Raw genomic sequence first — 12,378 nt, 5'->3', positions numbered from 1 at the left:
GCTTGTTGCCAAAGTCTGGTCTGTTGTAGGTCCTGTGCTGTGAAAGGGGTTCGTCCAATGTACTCTTCACGCCGAAGCCTAGCTAATGTTCAAGCCGCACACAGTCGTATCATGCACGAATAACGCCTCCTATTCGTACCTTGTCTCATTGCAGCTACGTGGGTTTGGGCGAATAAGGCAACATTCTAGGTCAACAAAACGACACTTTATTGCTATACGTTAGCAATGGCGCGTAAATGTCGCGAGGAGATACTACAGAAACAAGAGTAGACGTTTACTCGTTGGTCATTGTCGTCCTCGGCTCGCAGGGGGTTGCGGGTTCGACCTCCTTCTTCCTAGTCTGGTGTCAAAGAATGCATGCGGCCGTCCGCACGTTAGTTTTATTCCCTGACTTGGTTTCTCTTTCCCTGACTAGAATAATACGTTCTCTCGCTGAGGGAGGGGAAACCAATCTGCGTGCCAGGAAAGGGGGAATAGCAAGTGCTGGCTGTGGGGGGGTGGTCGATCCCCTCTCATGAGGCCTTATTGACTCTCGAAGGGATCATCATGTCCCCGCAGCCAGGCTGTCGCGCTGCCGTAAAAGGGAAATAGAAGCTGGGCGCACGTGATCCCCCACAGCTGGCAATTCGATGCGTCCATCGCCACCTAGTACGTCCCTTTCAAACTTGTAGTACTGTCGACTGCTTCGCACGGCGTAGTCAGAGTCCTTCAATGCTTTTCTGGTCACGAAACTCCGCCGTCACTCTATGGGAGAGCTTCATACGCTGCCCAAAACTGCCGCGATGCGGCGCCACTGCGCCACAGAGGGCATCGTTCGGGCTGCTCGCGTACTGAAACAGACTGAAACGCGTGTGCACAGCGAGACAAACTGGTGGAAGAAGCGTGCGTGCGTGTCCGAGTTAGCCAAAATGTTGTGAGACGACGATGCCTAACACGTGTTGCGTGCCGGGGTGCCGTTCCGGCTACAGAGCAACGACCGAGAAGGTGTCGTTGTTTTCTTTTCCACCTGACAAGGACCAGCGCGAGAAATGGAAACTGGCCATATCGCGGCAGGAAAGTGGCGACTTCAACTTTGAGTCCAAATATACACGTGTGTGTGCGAAGCATTTTGACGCCTCGGACATTGTCACTACTTATGATTTCAATATCAACGGCGACGCCGTGTCCCTGGAGCGCGACAAGCCAACGCTGAAGGCTGACGCTGTCCCAAGTATTTTTGGTGGCCTTCCTTCGTTTCTCACGAAGCGTAAACCTCGACCCCGCTCATCGACAAATCGATCACCGCGCAAACGAGCACGTGAGTCGTCGTGCGAGACGGAGGAGCAACGAGCATCGCCGACGACCTGTTCAGACCGCACCAATGCTGCATCAGTGAATGAAGGTATGTAAGCGCTAGGCCAGATTACATCCGTGTCGTCGTGTATGAGGGTATCGTCTGAGCCTGTAAATTTGAAACTGCATGACTTGTTTTTCTTCACTCCTTTTCTTCTTCCTTTTTTTCTTTTTTTAGCAGATGTGGCACTGACCAGTGAAACGGTCGAAACCTACCACACGGACACAGCTTGTCAGACAGACCGCTTGGTTGACTGCGCCAGCTGTGCAGCAGTGCAAAAGTTGAGGTGCCAACTTCGAGCTGCGAAGCAGCAGCTTCGGCAATGCCAAACAAAACTCGGCGAGTTCCGAAAGAAGACTGCCAAGTGCGAACGACAAAACAGCAGGCCTTCAAAGACTTTCCGATCGCGAGAAACTGATTATTGATCAGTGCGTGATGAAGGCAAACGCGAAGTCTGCAAGAGCCGTACGGTAAGCTTCAAGCACTACTTAACGAATATGTTTTACGTGTAAAGGCGATGGAATATTCACGTGGTAATTTTAGATATTCACCAAATTAAAAGCTCCATATCCGTTGTTTTCTGAGCAAGTGTCGGCTCCATTCAAAATCAGCTAAGCGTTCAAAACTACCATGAAATACGTTTTCTGCTTGAGTCCACCTTTACTGCGCTGACTCTAATACTTTAAATCATGAAACAATGATTTTCGTCCATATAAAAAATGTGCCCTTTTTACTACTACGAGTGGCTTATTCACACCCTCATAACCATGTTATCGTGATGTGTTGATCTTTTTTTCGCACCTTACTGCTATTGTTTTGAGCACGTTTATAAACAGACAGTGAATGATTGTTCTTATGCGCAGTTTCGTTGAAAACTTGGAGATCCAATGTGCACTTATTTTCTCTATTAATTGTTCTGGATTGACAATGCACTATAGATCTGTGTCATTTTTAGTGGCCTGCTCTCATTATGAAGGTTTTGGCCTGCATGTTGATCAGGTTTCCACTGTGTACACAGTGCAATGTGCATGTTCACATTACCCCTTGGCATGCAGTTACACTTGGTTAACAGCAATGTGTCTTTTTGCTTGATAGCATTATGGAAGCACTGTGCTAGCATGTTTGTGCATGTGAATGAGATTTGCACCCTTTCCTTACCAGGTATAAGAAAGACTGGTTATATGACTGCCTGCTTTTGAAAACGAAGTCCACATCTGTGTATACATATCTCCAAGAGAACAACTTTCTACCCTTGCCAAATCCACGCACACTCTACTGCTGTATGAAGAGCTTGAAAGCCGATTTTGGCTTTGATGCGCATGTATTTACTGTGCTCAAGGAAAAGCTGCTCACTTCCCCTGAAAGTGAACGACGAGGTTTGAAAGCACATCACTTAACCTGAATGCTGTGTGGTTTTGCCTTTCTGAAGTGATAGAAATTAATTTTTTTTTCTTTCAGGTGTGCTCGTGTTCGACGAAATGAGTGTCAGGAAAAGTTTGCACGTCCGAGAGTCTGACATGAAAGTCGTTGGTAAGGTTGACTTTGGAGAACATACCAGGCCAGCAGACCGTGAAAAGGATGCTGATCATGTTTTGGTCTTCCTGTTTCGACCCTTTCTGGGGGGATGGTCGCAGACTGTGGGTACCTTTTGTGCATCAAGTGCTGCCCCGGGATCAATACTTGCAAAGCTTGTGCTTCAGTGCATTGTACACTTGTGTAATGCTGGCGCAGTTATAGATGCTGTGACATGTGATAATTCAACTACCAATCTACTTGAGGTCCTTAGGTAAGTGTTTAACACACAAGCTCTGCTGCAGACTATCTGGAAAGGTATAATTTATTAGTTGCTCATTTCTTTCAGGAATTCGTGGTGACATGAAAGACCAGCAGGTGTCGTTTCAGCACCCATGCGACCCCTCTAAAGTGATCTATGCTATCATTGATCCATCACACATATTTAAATGTATTAGAAATAACCTGCAGAAAGTTGGGAAGTTTTTGGTAAGTGAAATAATTACTGTTCCTGTGATATAGTCACTCATATGATCTCATCTTGAGTGACATTCTGACATTCCTTCTTTCTACAGCTGCCTCAAGGTCGGGAAGTGAATCATGATCATTATGCAGCACTTCTAGAGTATGAAGAGCAACAGTCAGGGCTGCGTGCTGTACCAAAGCTGACGAGGGTACATATATACCCAAACGCTTTTCAGAAAATGAGCGTCAAACTTGCTGTTCAAGTAAGGCGCCCAACACTCAAGTGCACTTAGAAAACAAAAAAAAATTGCCTTTTTGATGTGACTCACAGTGAAGTGCAATACAAAAAATTTCTTTTCAGCTCTTCAGTGAATCCACAGCTACAGCCATGATATTTTACAGTGAGCAGGAATCATGCAAAAAGCTTCACGGGTCTGCGGGAACATCTGAATTCACCAGACAAATGAACAGATTGTTTGACTGCTTGAACTCCCGCAGGCCTGAACACGTGCAGTACAGTGAAGCTGAGCATGTTGACGTAAGAATTATTACTTTGCTCTTGCACACATTTCTGATCTCAGGCTAAATTCTTTCTTACTTTATAGACACTGAAAGAGGGAATCTCATGGTTGGACAGGTGCTGCAAATACATCGAAAGTCTGCCAAAGCAAAGGCAGGTCTGCTTTTTAAGCAAGCCCACCTGTGAGGCGCTGAGAATAACTTTGCTCAGCACGATATCACTGGTTGAAAACCTCCTTGCCTCAGGGTTTCGCTACGTACTGGTGGGAAAGTTTGGACAAGACCCATTAGAGGTAAGCATGTGCACGTTCTCGCTTGATAGTTAAATAGTAATCCTTATTTTTTCTTTCAGAGATTTTTTGGCATTATCAGGCACGTGGCTGGTGACGGAGGACAACCAACAGTCCAGCAATTTCTGTTCATTTATAGAATCTGAATGATGATAAGCGAGGCAAAGAGTTCGTTTGTCCATGCGTTCGTGTGTCTGTTCATTCGTCCATGCGTCCAATCGCGTTGGAGAATGCAGATGGCGCGCAGGTAACACTGACGAGACGTGAGCTAAGGAAGCCGAGCGCAAGCGTCTTCAAGGCATCCACCGCTCTGCTTCGTCCATGCCCCACCAACGATCCACAGCGTATGGTGGCTATGCAGGAGACTGAGAGAGGCACTTGTTCTCAGCGCACTCAAACAAAGCGCACGCAGCAGCCAATCAGAGAGTAGCTGAGCTTTGGAGAGTAGTGGCAGAGTAACACCATTTAGGACATTTAGGAAATGAGACGAGAAGTCATCATCTATTTCTTCTGCCTTGTTTTCTTTCTCGTCTATTCTTCTCTCGGTTACGCGAGACGGGTCACAAGGTTAGAGAAAGAGGAACTTGAGGTGACCTCGCTACTCAACGTAGCGGAAGATCACCACGGGTTCAGGCTTAGCGAGCCACTAACAAAGCGTATAGCGCAGTGCTGCAAAACAGACAGTGTTCAATTAACGGCAATACATAAACACTTAATCACCTTTGGTGGCACCCCCAAACAACAGTACAACATCCGCTCCCGGGACGCAGGGAGCAAAAGCTCCCGCAGGTTCACTGTAAACAGGAGACCGTGAGCACGTTGCAGCTGGCAATGGTGAGCTTTCACACGCCGGACGGGAAAAGCTCCCTCGCAGCTATGCTGTGCACTCTCATGATGGCCACTGGGCCTGGTTGCGAGAGTTAGGTCAAACCTCGTACGCGTAGGCCTACGGCAAGTGCGGCTTGGAGTGGTGCGACCCCTTCAAGCACTAGGCACCGCTGTTTGGCTTAGTGTACGGTACCGAAGCCAACACTCAGGTAAACACGCCCGCCGGGGATGCCTAGGCACGCAGGCAGGCTACAGTGGCACCCAGGCAGGCTACAGAGGACACAGACGAAGGAAAACCACGTGCTTACCGGACGCTGGCCAACAGAGTAGAGGCCCTTTCCGGCGCTCACATGACTCGGCCTCGCTGATTTTCGCTGCCCCAGCGAACACCATCTATTGCAGCCCCATGCGTGGCAACATCTATCGCCATGCGCCGTTAACAGAGCACGGAAAAGTAAAGGAGCGGCCGTATGGTAAGATGCTCGCGAAATGGTCGTGGGCGTGCCTCAGATCTCTACAAAATTCGCCCTTAAATGAGGGATTTTTTCTGTTCCAGTTGCGTTGGCACTAACCATCACTGTGATGTGCTCCTTGCTCAGCTTGACGCCGGTGCATGAATCACCTGAAAATGCCAGAGATCGATCGGACAGCATTTTGAAAAACAGCCCTGTCTCGTTGCGATTCGGGGTGTCTCAAGGAGCATATTCCTCAATGAAGGTTTTGAGCTTAGTGAGAGGATAATCAGACAACAGCCCGACCTGACGCTTCGCTCTCACCACTCACTTTTTTAAACAAAATTTCGCGCCTTTTAACGCCGCACAGCCATCTATTCATAAACTTGAAATTCTCGATGATCATTTTACGAGCAAATGCCTCGGCCTTTTCTTTTAACAAATCTCCCGACAAGGGCAAGTTCTTGGCCAAAACTTTTTTCAACCACAACTGCAGGACCTCTTCAAGGGCTGGGTGAACTCCCTAATGTCGTTCTTCTTGAATTAGTTGCTTGAGCTCTCAAATGCCGTCAATATCTTGATATGGTTTTTCAGATAATCGAACACTGTTTGTTTGGAAAGGTTGTATTCCTTGGCTACATCAAGCTGGGAACGCCCAACCTCGATATGCTTGACAATTGCTTTTTTCTCTAACGTCAGGGTCGTGTACTTGCCATACTTCTTCACACCACTCGCCTCTCGCAATGACTGGGATAGCGGAGCCATGGCGTAGAGGACATAAAATCTGATACTGCACACATGAAAAGCACAACATGTCTTGATGCAACACATACCGAATGGAAACCAAACCAAAAAGACACACAAATGAACAAACAAGATATTTCTCCTTTGCCGCTTAATCTGCTAGCTTCGCTCATCGCTGTACTGTGTGATGACGATAGTGCTGACTGAAAACGAAAAGGTGGCATCTCTTGCACGTTAAAGGGCCGCTCACCAGGCCCCATACCAAATTTTAGTTACACAGTGGAAGTTGTTGGGTGTCCGATCAGGAACCCAGCACAAAAATTTTTTGAATCGGTTTATCACAAGCCGAAAAAACGAGTTTTTCGAAGTGACTCGTAACGAGGATGAGAGGAGGCGAGCTCGAAACCCTTGTTACTCCTCCGCGTTGCCTTCGCAAGCCAAATCTCTTACTCACCCTCTCTGGCATCCGACCAAGAGGTGACGTGCGCATGACGTGCCCAAACTGGTCCAACCCCCGAGCATGCGAGCGGCGTTGCTTTGTGGACCAGCGTTATTTTGTGGTCTTTTGCCTGTTTCTGCAGGATCGTTTGGAAACACTGGCTTAGACGCGGTAGAGTAGATGAGCACAATGAGTGCGCGAACGCGTAGGAGCATTCCACGGCGGTCGTCTGCTCCATGCGCTGACCGCGAGGACACAAATGCATGCCCAAACACTGTGGGGTCTCGGCGAGGCGAACGCGCGCACCGCCACGCCACGCTCTCGGAGTGAACGGACACAGTTGACACGATCGGTACCAAGCACACCACATACATACATTTATTAACTAATTTAGACGACGATATCGTCCGCCGAATGATACAATTTCAATTAACACTAAACCATACAAACAACATAATGCAGGGACGCACTAAACACACAATAACATGATAAAAACACACTAACACACCAAACACACTAGCACATACCCAAGGCGGTGTCGCCAACGCCTGACCTTCCACGTGGGACCCCGGCGCGAAGCCGAGCACCGGGGGGCCCACGCGACAGACAACCGTTCGCGGCAGCCGCCACGCGCAGAAGAGGCTCGCTCAACGCTCGCCCGCCACCAAGGCCCGCCTTCCGCCAGGGGCCACCGCCGGCGCTACCACTCTACCAACAGTGGTACTCAAAGCGAACACAACGCCATCTATCGCCTGGCGGTGGTCACCACCAAAATAAAGCCTTGGGGCGAGACACGTGCGCCACGCGGCGCAGACAACTTTACAGGGGGGGGTGTCAGCACCCCCACATTTCCCCAACCTTAAATCAAACCATATCCCGAAATCAAAAATTAGCTACACAATCTTTAACAAAAAAAAATGATATCGCACGACCCTAATGTCCTTGCCCCACGACACCACCGCCAGTCGACGCTGCTGCACTGTCCGGCTCGACTTCCCCTCAGTACCGGTCCCGCAACAGCAACGTTGCCGTCGGCGCGACGATCCGTCGCGAGGGCGCCGGACTGCAGGCAGTTGCGCAGGTCCCAGGCATCTCCATCGCCCGACCTCACGACCGCATTCCTGGCCAACGACGCTGACGATGTGCAGGACAGCCGGCCGTGGATGACATCCCTCCCGCTGAATACATCAACAAAAAACAAAACTCGAAAGAAACAAAGGAGCGCGGCCTAGGGGAGGGAGCTTCAGGCTTTTCGGCCACGTGGTACGGTGGTCAGTACTGCTAGCTAATACATCGGTGGCGGCCGAGACGCCCATCAAAATAAAACAAAAATCACTTTTCCTAACTCATGCTCACAAGAAAAAAAAAGTGAGGGAAGCAGAGCGCAACACCTCAACGCCACGATCCACCTAGTTGTGCCACGTGCGACAGGCGGCTGTGCAGAGCCTTAGGCCTAATGAGTCGCTCGGCAACAACCGGCATCCACCCAGCACCCAGCCTAGGCGCAGAAGAGGCAGCCGCGAGGAGGCGTCCACTCTGTGAGGTGGCCCTATCGCTCGCCGCACACAGCAGCTTACCGAACGATCGGCGTCCACCGCCCCGGGCGGTGTCACGACGCCTCGGCATCGAGCCGCAATACAAGTCAGCAACGACGCCCGGCTCCCTGAGCCCCAAGAGATAGAAGAAGCTATTTACAGAAAATCGGATCACCCACGAGGCTTTCGTACTCACTCGCTTCGGGCCTGGCCTACAAACCACGTGCTCTAGGCCTTGCTCACCCCAGGATGCGGACCGCATGGCTCTCGTCCTAATTCAACAACGTTTTTGAAAACTAACAACAACAAAAAAATAACAATACTTGTGAGCAAAAAAAATAAATAAAAAGTCAACCTGCCGACCAATTGAAACACGTTACAAAACCAGTCTCCTCGCTTCTCAACAAAGCACACCACCGACGCTAGCAAAGAAGTCACCCCTAGGCCTACTCTACTCCGGCTCTAACAAAATCCCTGTACTGAACCGCAAAAATTGTCGTCCGATACTCCAAGAGCTCCACGTTGGGCAGCCAGTGTGGGGTCTCGGCGAGGCGAACGCGCGCACCGCCACGCCACGCTCTCAGAGTGAACGGACACAGTTGACACGATCGGTACCAAGCACACCACATACATACATTTATTAACCAATTTAGACGACGATATCGTCCGCCGAATGATACAACAATTTCAATTAACACTAAACCATACAAACAACATAATGCAGGGACGCACTAAACACACAATAACATGATAAAAACACACTAACACACCCAACACACTAGCACATACCCAAGGCGGCGTCGCCAACGCCTGACCTTCCACGTGGGACCCCGGCGCGAAGCCGAGCACGGGGGGGCCCACGCGACAGACAACCGTTCGCGGCAGCCGCCACGCGCAGAAGAGGCTCGCTCAACGCTCGCCCGCCACCAAGGCCCGCCTTCCGCCAGGGGCCACCGCCGGCGCTACCACTCTACCAACAGTGGTACTCAAAGCGAACACAACGCCATCTATCGCCTGGCGGTGGTCACCACCAAAATAAAGCCTTGGGGCGAGACACGTGCGCCACGCGGCGCAGACAACTTTACAGGGGGGGTGTCAGCACCCCCACAACACCGACACATTAGCCCCGCATCTTGTTGCAATTCGCGGGAGAAAAATGAAAAAAAAAAAGACTCTCACATTCCCTTATTGCGTCTCATTATTTATCTAGAGTTTTATGGATTTTTTCAAGCAACAAATAACGTAAACTACGCATGCCGTGTTAAATAATTTTCGCCATGTCACGTGCCTCTGTCTGCAACGTCAGAGCAGAGTCATTTACGTAGAGGACCAACATCACTGTATTGCCGTGTACGTAGGGCCATTCATACGCGCACGTCATGCCCTCATTTTGTAGGTGCGCGCCGGTAGAGGGGAGCAGCGTTGATCTTGAAATCTGGCCGATTTCCGCGGCGCCTAGCGTTGGCAATTTTGCCACATGATCATGAATGCCTCGTCTATGCATTGCGCTTGTCAGCTCAAAACTGTCAAACCTTCTGAGTGGTTCTTAAAAAAAAAAAACAGGCTTTTCTTCCACGATTGGCAAGCGCCTTCTCATCTCAGAGGTGATAACAGCTATTTGGAAGCTTTTTCTGGCCAAGTCAACTGAAAACTCAACATGGCGGCGTCCATAACATTTATAGGTTATGGGATCTTGCTGTGGAGAGCGGGAGGCTCTTGGAGTTAACGGGCACAGTACACGCGGTAGGAACGAACTGAACTACACACATTTATTTAACTACTTCTAAAACCACGATATCGGCAGCTGAATTATTGTAACATCAATTGGTATGAACACGCTAGGACAACCTTACACAATATTACTATACACTCAACAACATAGCATACACAAGGCGGCAAACGCTTGACTCATCACGAGGGCCTCTGGCGGACTGCTTGCAGTGGCGTGCACCAGAGACACACGGCGAGAGACAACCGTCCGCACCAAAGACCCCACGCAATAGAGCAGCTTATCTCTCTCGCGCCACCACCAAGGCTCCCCGCCAGGCATCAGCACCGGCGTGCCGATCTAACCAAGATGAGGATGATGGTGGTGGTGGTGATAACCAACGCTCGCGAGCGCAACCCCACCTACCTCAATATACCACTCAATGTGTTAACTGGACTGTTTAGAAGTTTGCTATTTGTTTGCCTTTGTACCACTGCACTTCATGCAAAATTTCTTTTTTTTTTTGGTGATGGTTTCTTTGTCTTTTCAGATGTAAACAATTTGTATATTTTTCGCTCTTATACTTTGTGATGACTGTCATTTTACTACATTCCTGTTTCTGTTTTCTGCGCTGTTAATGTACCACCTGCATGTACAATCTGTACGCCCACCTGCTATGGTTTCGGAATGAGACTGGCAGTATTGAAAATAAATAAATAAATAAATAAATAGTTGTAACCCCAAAATATGGCTTCTGCGCGAGATACGTGCGCCACGCGGCTCAAACAACTTTGCTACAGGGGGAGTCAGTACCCGCCCAAGATGTGCGCTGAGGCCGTTTCGATCAGCGGTGCCACACGTCTACTTCTAGTCGGCGGCGTGGAAACAGAGACAAGTTCAAAGAGCTCTTAACTGCATCTTTTTTGCTTAATTAAGTGATATTCAGAACTTTTAACACTAACGGCAGAAAATGACGTGGCTGAAAATGACGTATGAGATTACGAGAAAAAAATTGGAAAACGTTTCGTAAATACTTTGTTTTTGAGCATACATACTGAACATTTGAAAAAAAAAAATTAGGCGAGGGCGGGTACTTATTACAAGTCATGTACTGTATTTTATTAATTTCCGGAGAAGTTTTGACCACCCGTTTAGCATTCCTCAAATAGAGATTGCCGCGGCTGGGATCGTGGACGCTTCAAAACACCGTGCCACCGTGGTGCATATGTTGAATGTGTGTTTATTGCTTCCACCAATGTGCTGCATTTTTTTTTATTCTGTGTTTGCATATGTTTCCCAAGATTCATGGCATATCATTTGAAAGAACGACGAACCTAGCCTTGAAGGATGCGCACACACAACAGGATTCAACACCCAAGCTTGTACTAGCAACTCTTTATCCAGCAACATGGTTCGAAAGGAAAGCCATGACGCACGTGCGCTAATGGGATGCAGCTAGTACAGATGAAAACACTTGCGCATGAGACAATCGGATAATTAATTACCAACACGTGCCCATGCAACATAAAAACCATGAATATTTAATGCAGAGAATGATACATTCTGAATTTCATTTGTCTAAAAAGATGATCAGCATCTTTTCGTGATAACGCTTTAGAAGGTACACGATCAGGACCATGTTTTTTCTGTGCATTTTATGTACTTCAGTCAGTTCCCTCTTGCATATTATTGCACTTTATATATGCTTCCATTAATTCCCTCTCGCCTTTATTTCATTGCTGGGTATCGTTAAAAACTGGTGATCAACCGTACACTCTGCAGTTGAGCAGGCCAGTCTCTTCCCGCTGACATTTCAGGTTCTTTGAGCATCCCGCCTGGTCTATGCACACTGTGCCACAAAACAAGGAATGACTAACATCTCTGTCCTTCTTTTCTTCTTCCTCCTACAACAAGGAAATGGTATGCGATATGTATGACATCCAAGAAAATAATAACCCCTTAAATGTACACATCTTTCCTCACATTTGCGAGTAATTTGGTTTATCGGTTACATGGCCTGAAATGTCTGCTCTTTGATTTTCGGTTTTTTATGATCTCACAAAATCTCGAAAGAATTGCATGGCACCGAGAATTTGGCAACTTTTCTTTCACAGTATGAGAAATCGTGTATTACTTGCCTATTACGCGTACTTGAAGTTTCACCTTTTTCTTTTTAACTTCCTTTGTTTCGACTGAACCTGCGGCCTTTCAGGGGGTGACTCAAACGTTGCAGCTTTTCAACGAATGCTCTTCGTGTGGCAAGTATGCGTGACCCCCCAAAAAATTCACCTTCTTTTTACTAAGAGTCCTTCCGAGCAAAAAAAAAAAAAAAAAAGAGGGGAGGAAGGCCAGGGGTTACTGAACAGTAGTTTACATTGCCAGTGGTAGAAGGGATTTTCCAGCTTTTCTTTCTTTCTTTCTTTTCATTTTTTTTTTTTTTTGAAGTGGGGTAGCTGTAGAATCACACTCATGTACTTGGCGATGGAACACTTCGTTGGGACAGGTGCCCGAGTCAAGAAAGGTGATGTGTCACCTTGCTGTTCTGTGAACAGG

The 12,378-nt window shown here is 48.2% G+C and overlaps 1 protein-coding gene across 7 annotated transcripts in view; it reads left to right on the top strand.

The window, feature by feature from the left end:
- Window positions 1-12,378, top strand: part of Nipped-A (Transcription-associated protein Nipped-A) — a 991,444-nt gene that overhangs the window by 476,127 nt on the left and 502,939 nt on the right. The window lies entirely within an intron of this gene.

This window comes from Rhipicephalus microplus, chromosome 1 (genome assembly GCF_043290135.1).
Source record: "Rhipicephalus microplus isolate Deutch F79 chromosome 1, USDA_Rmic, whole genome shotgun sequence".
NCBI classification, from domain to species: domain Eukaryota; kingdom Metazoa; phylum Arthropoda; class Arachnida; order Ixodida; family Ixodidae; genus Rhipicephalus; species Rhipicephalus microplus.
Note: the sequence above shows the minus strand (reverse complement) of the source record. Positions and strands in the feature narration are given on the sequence as shown.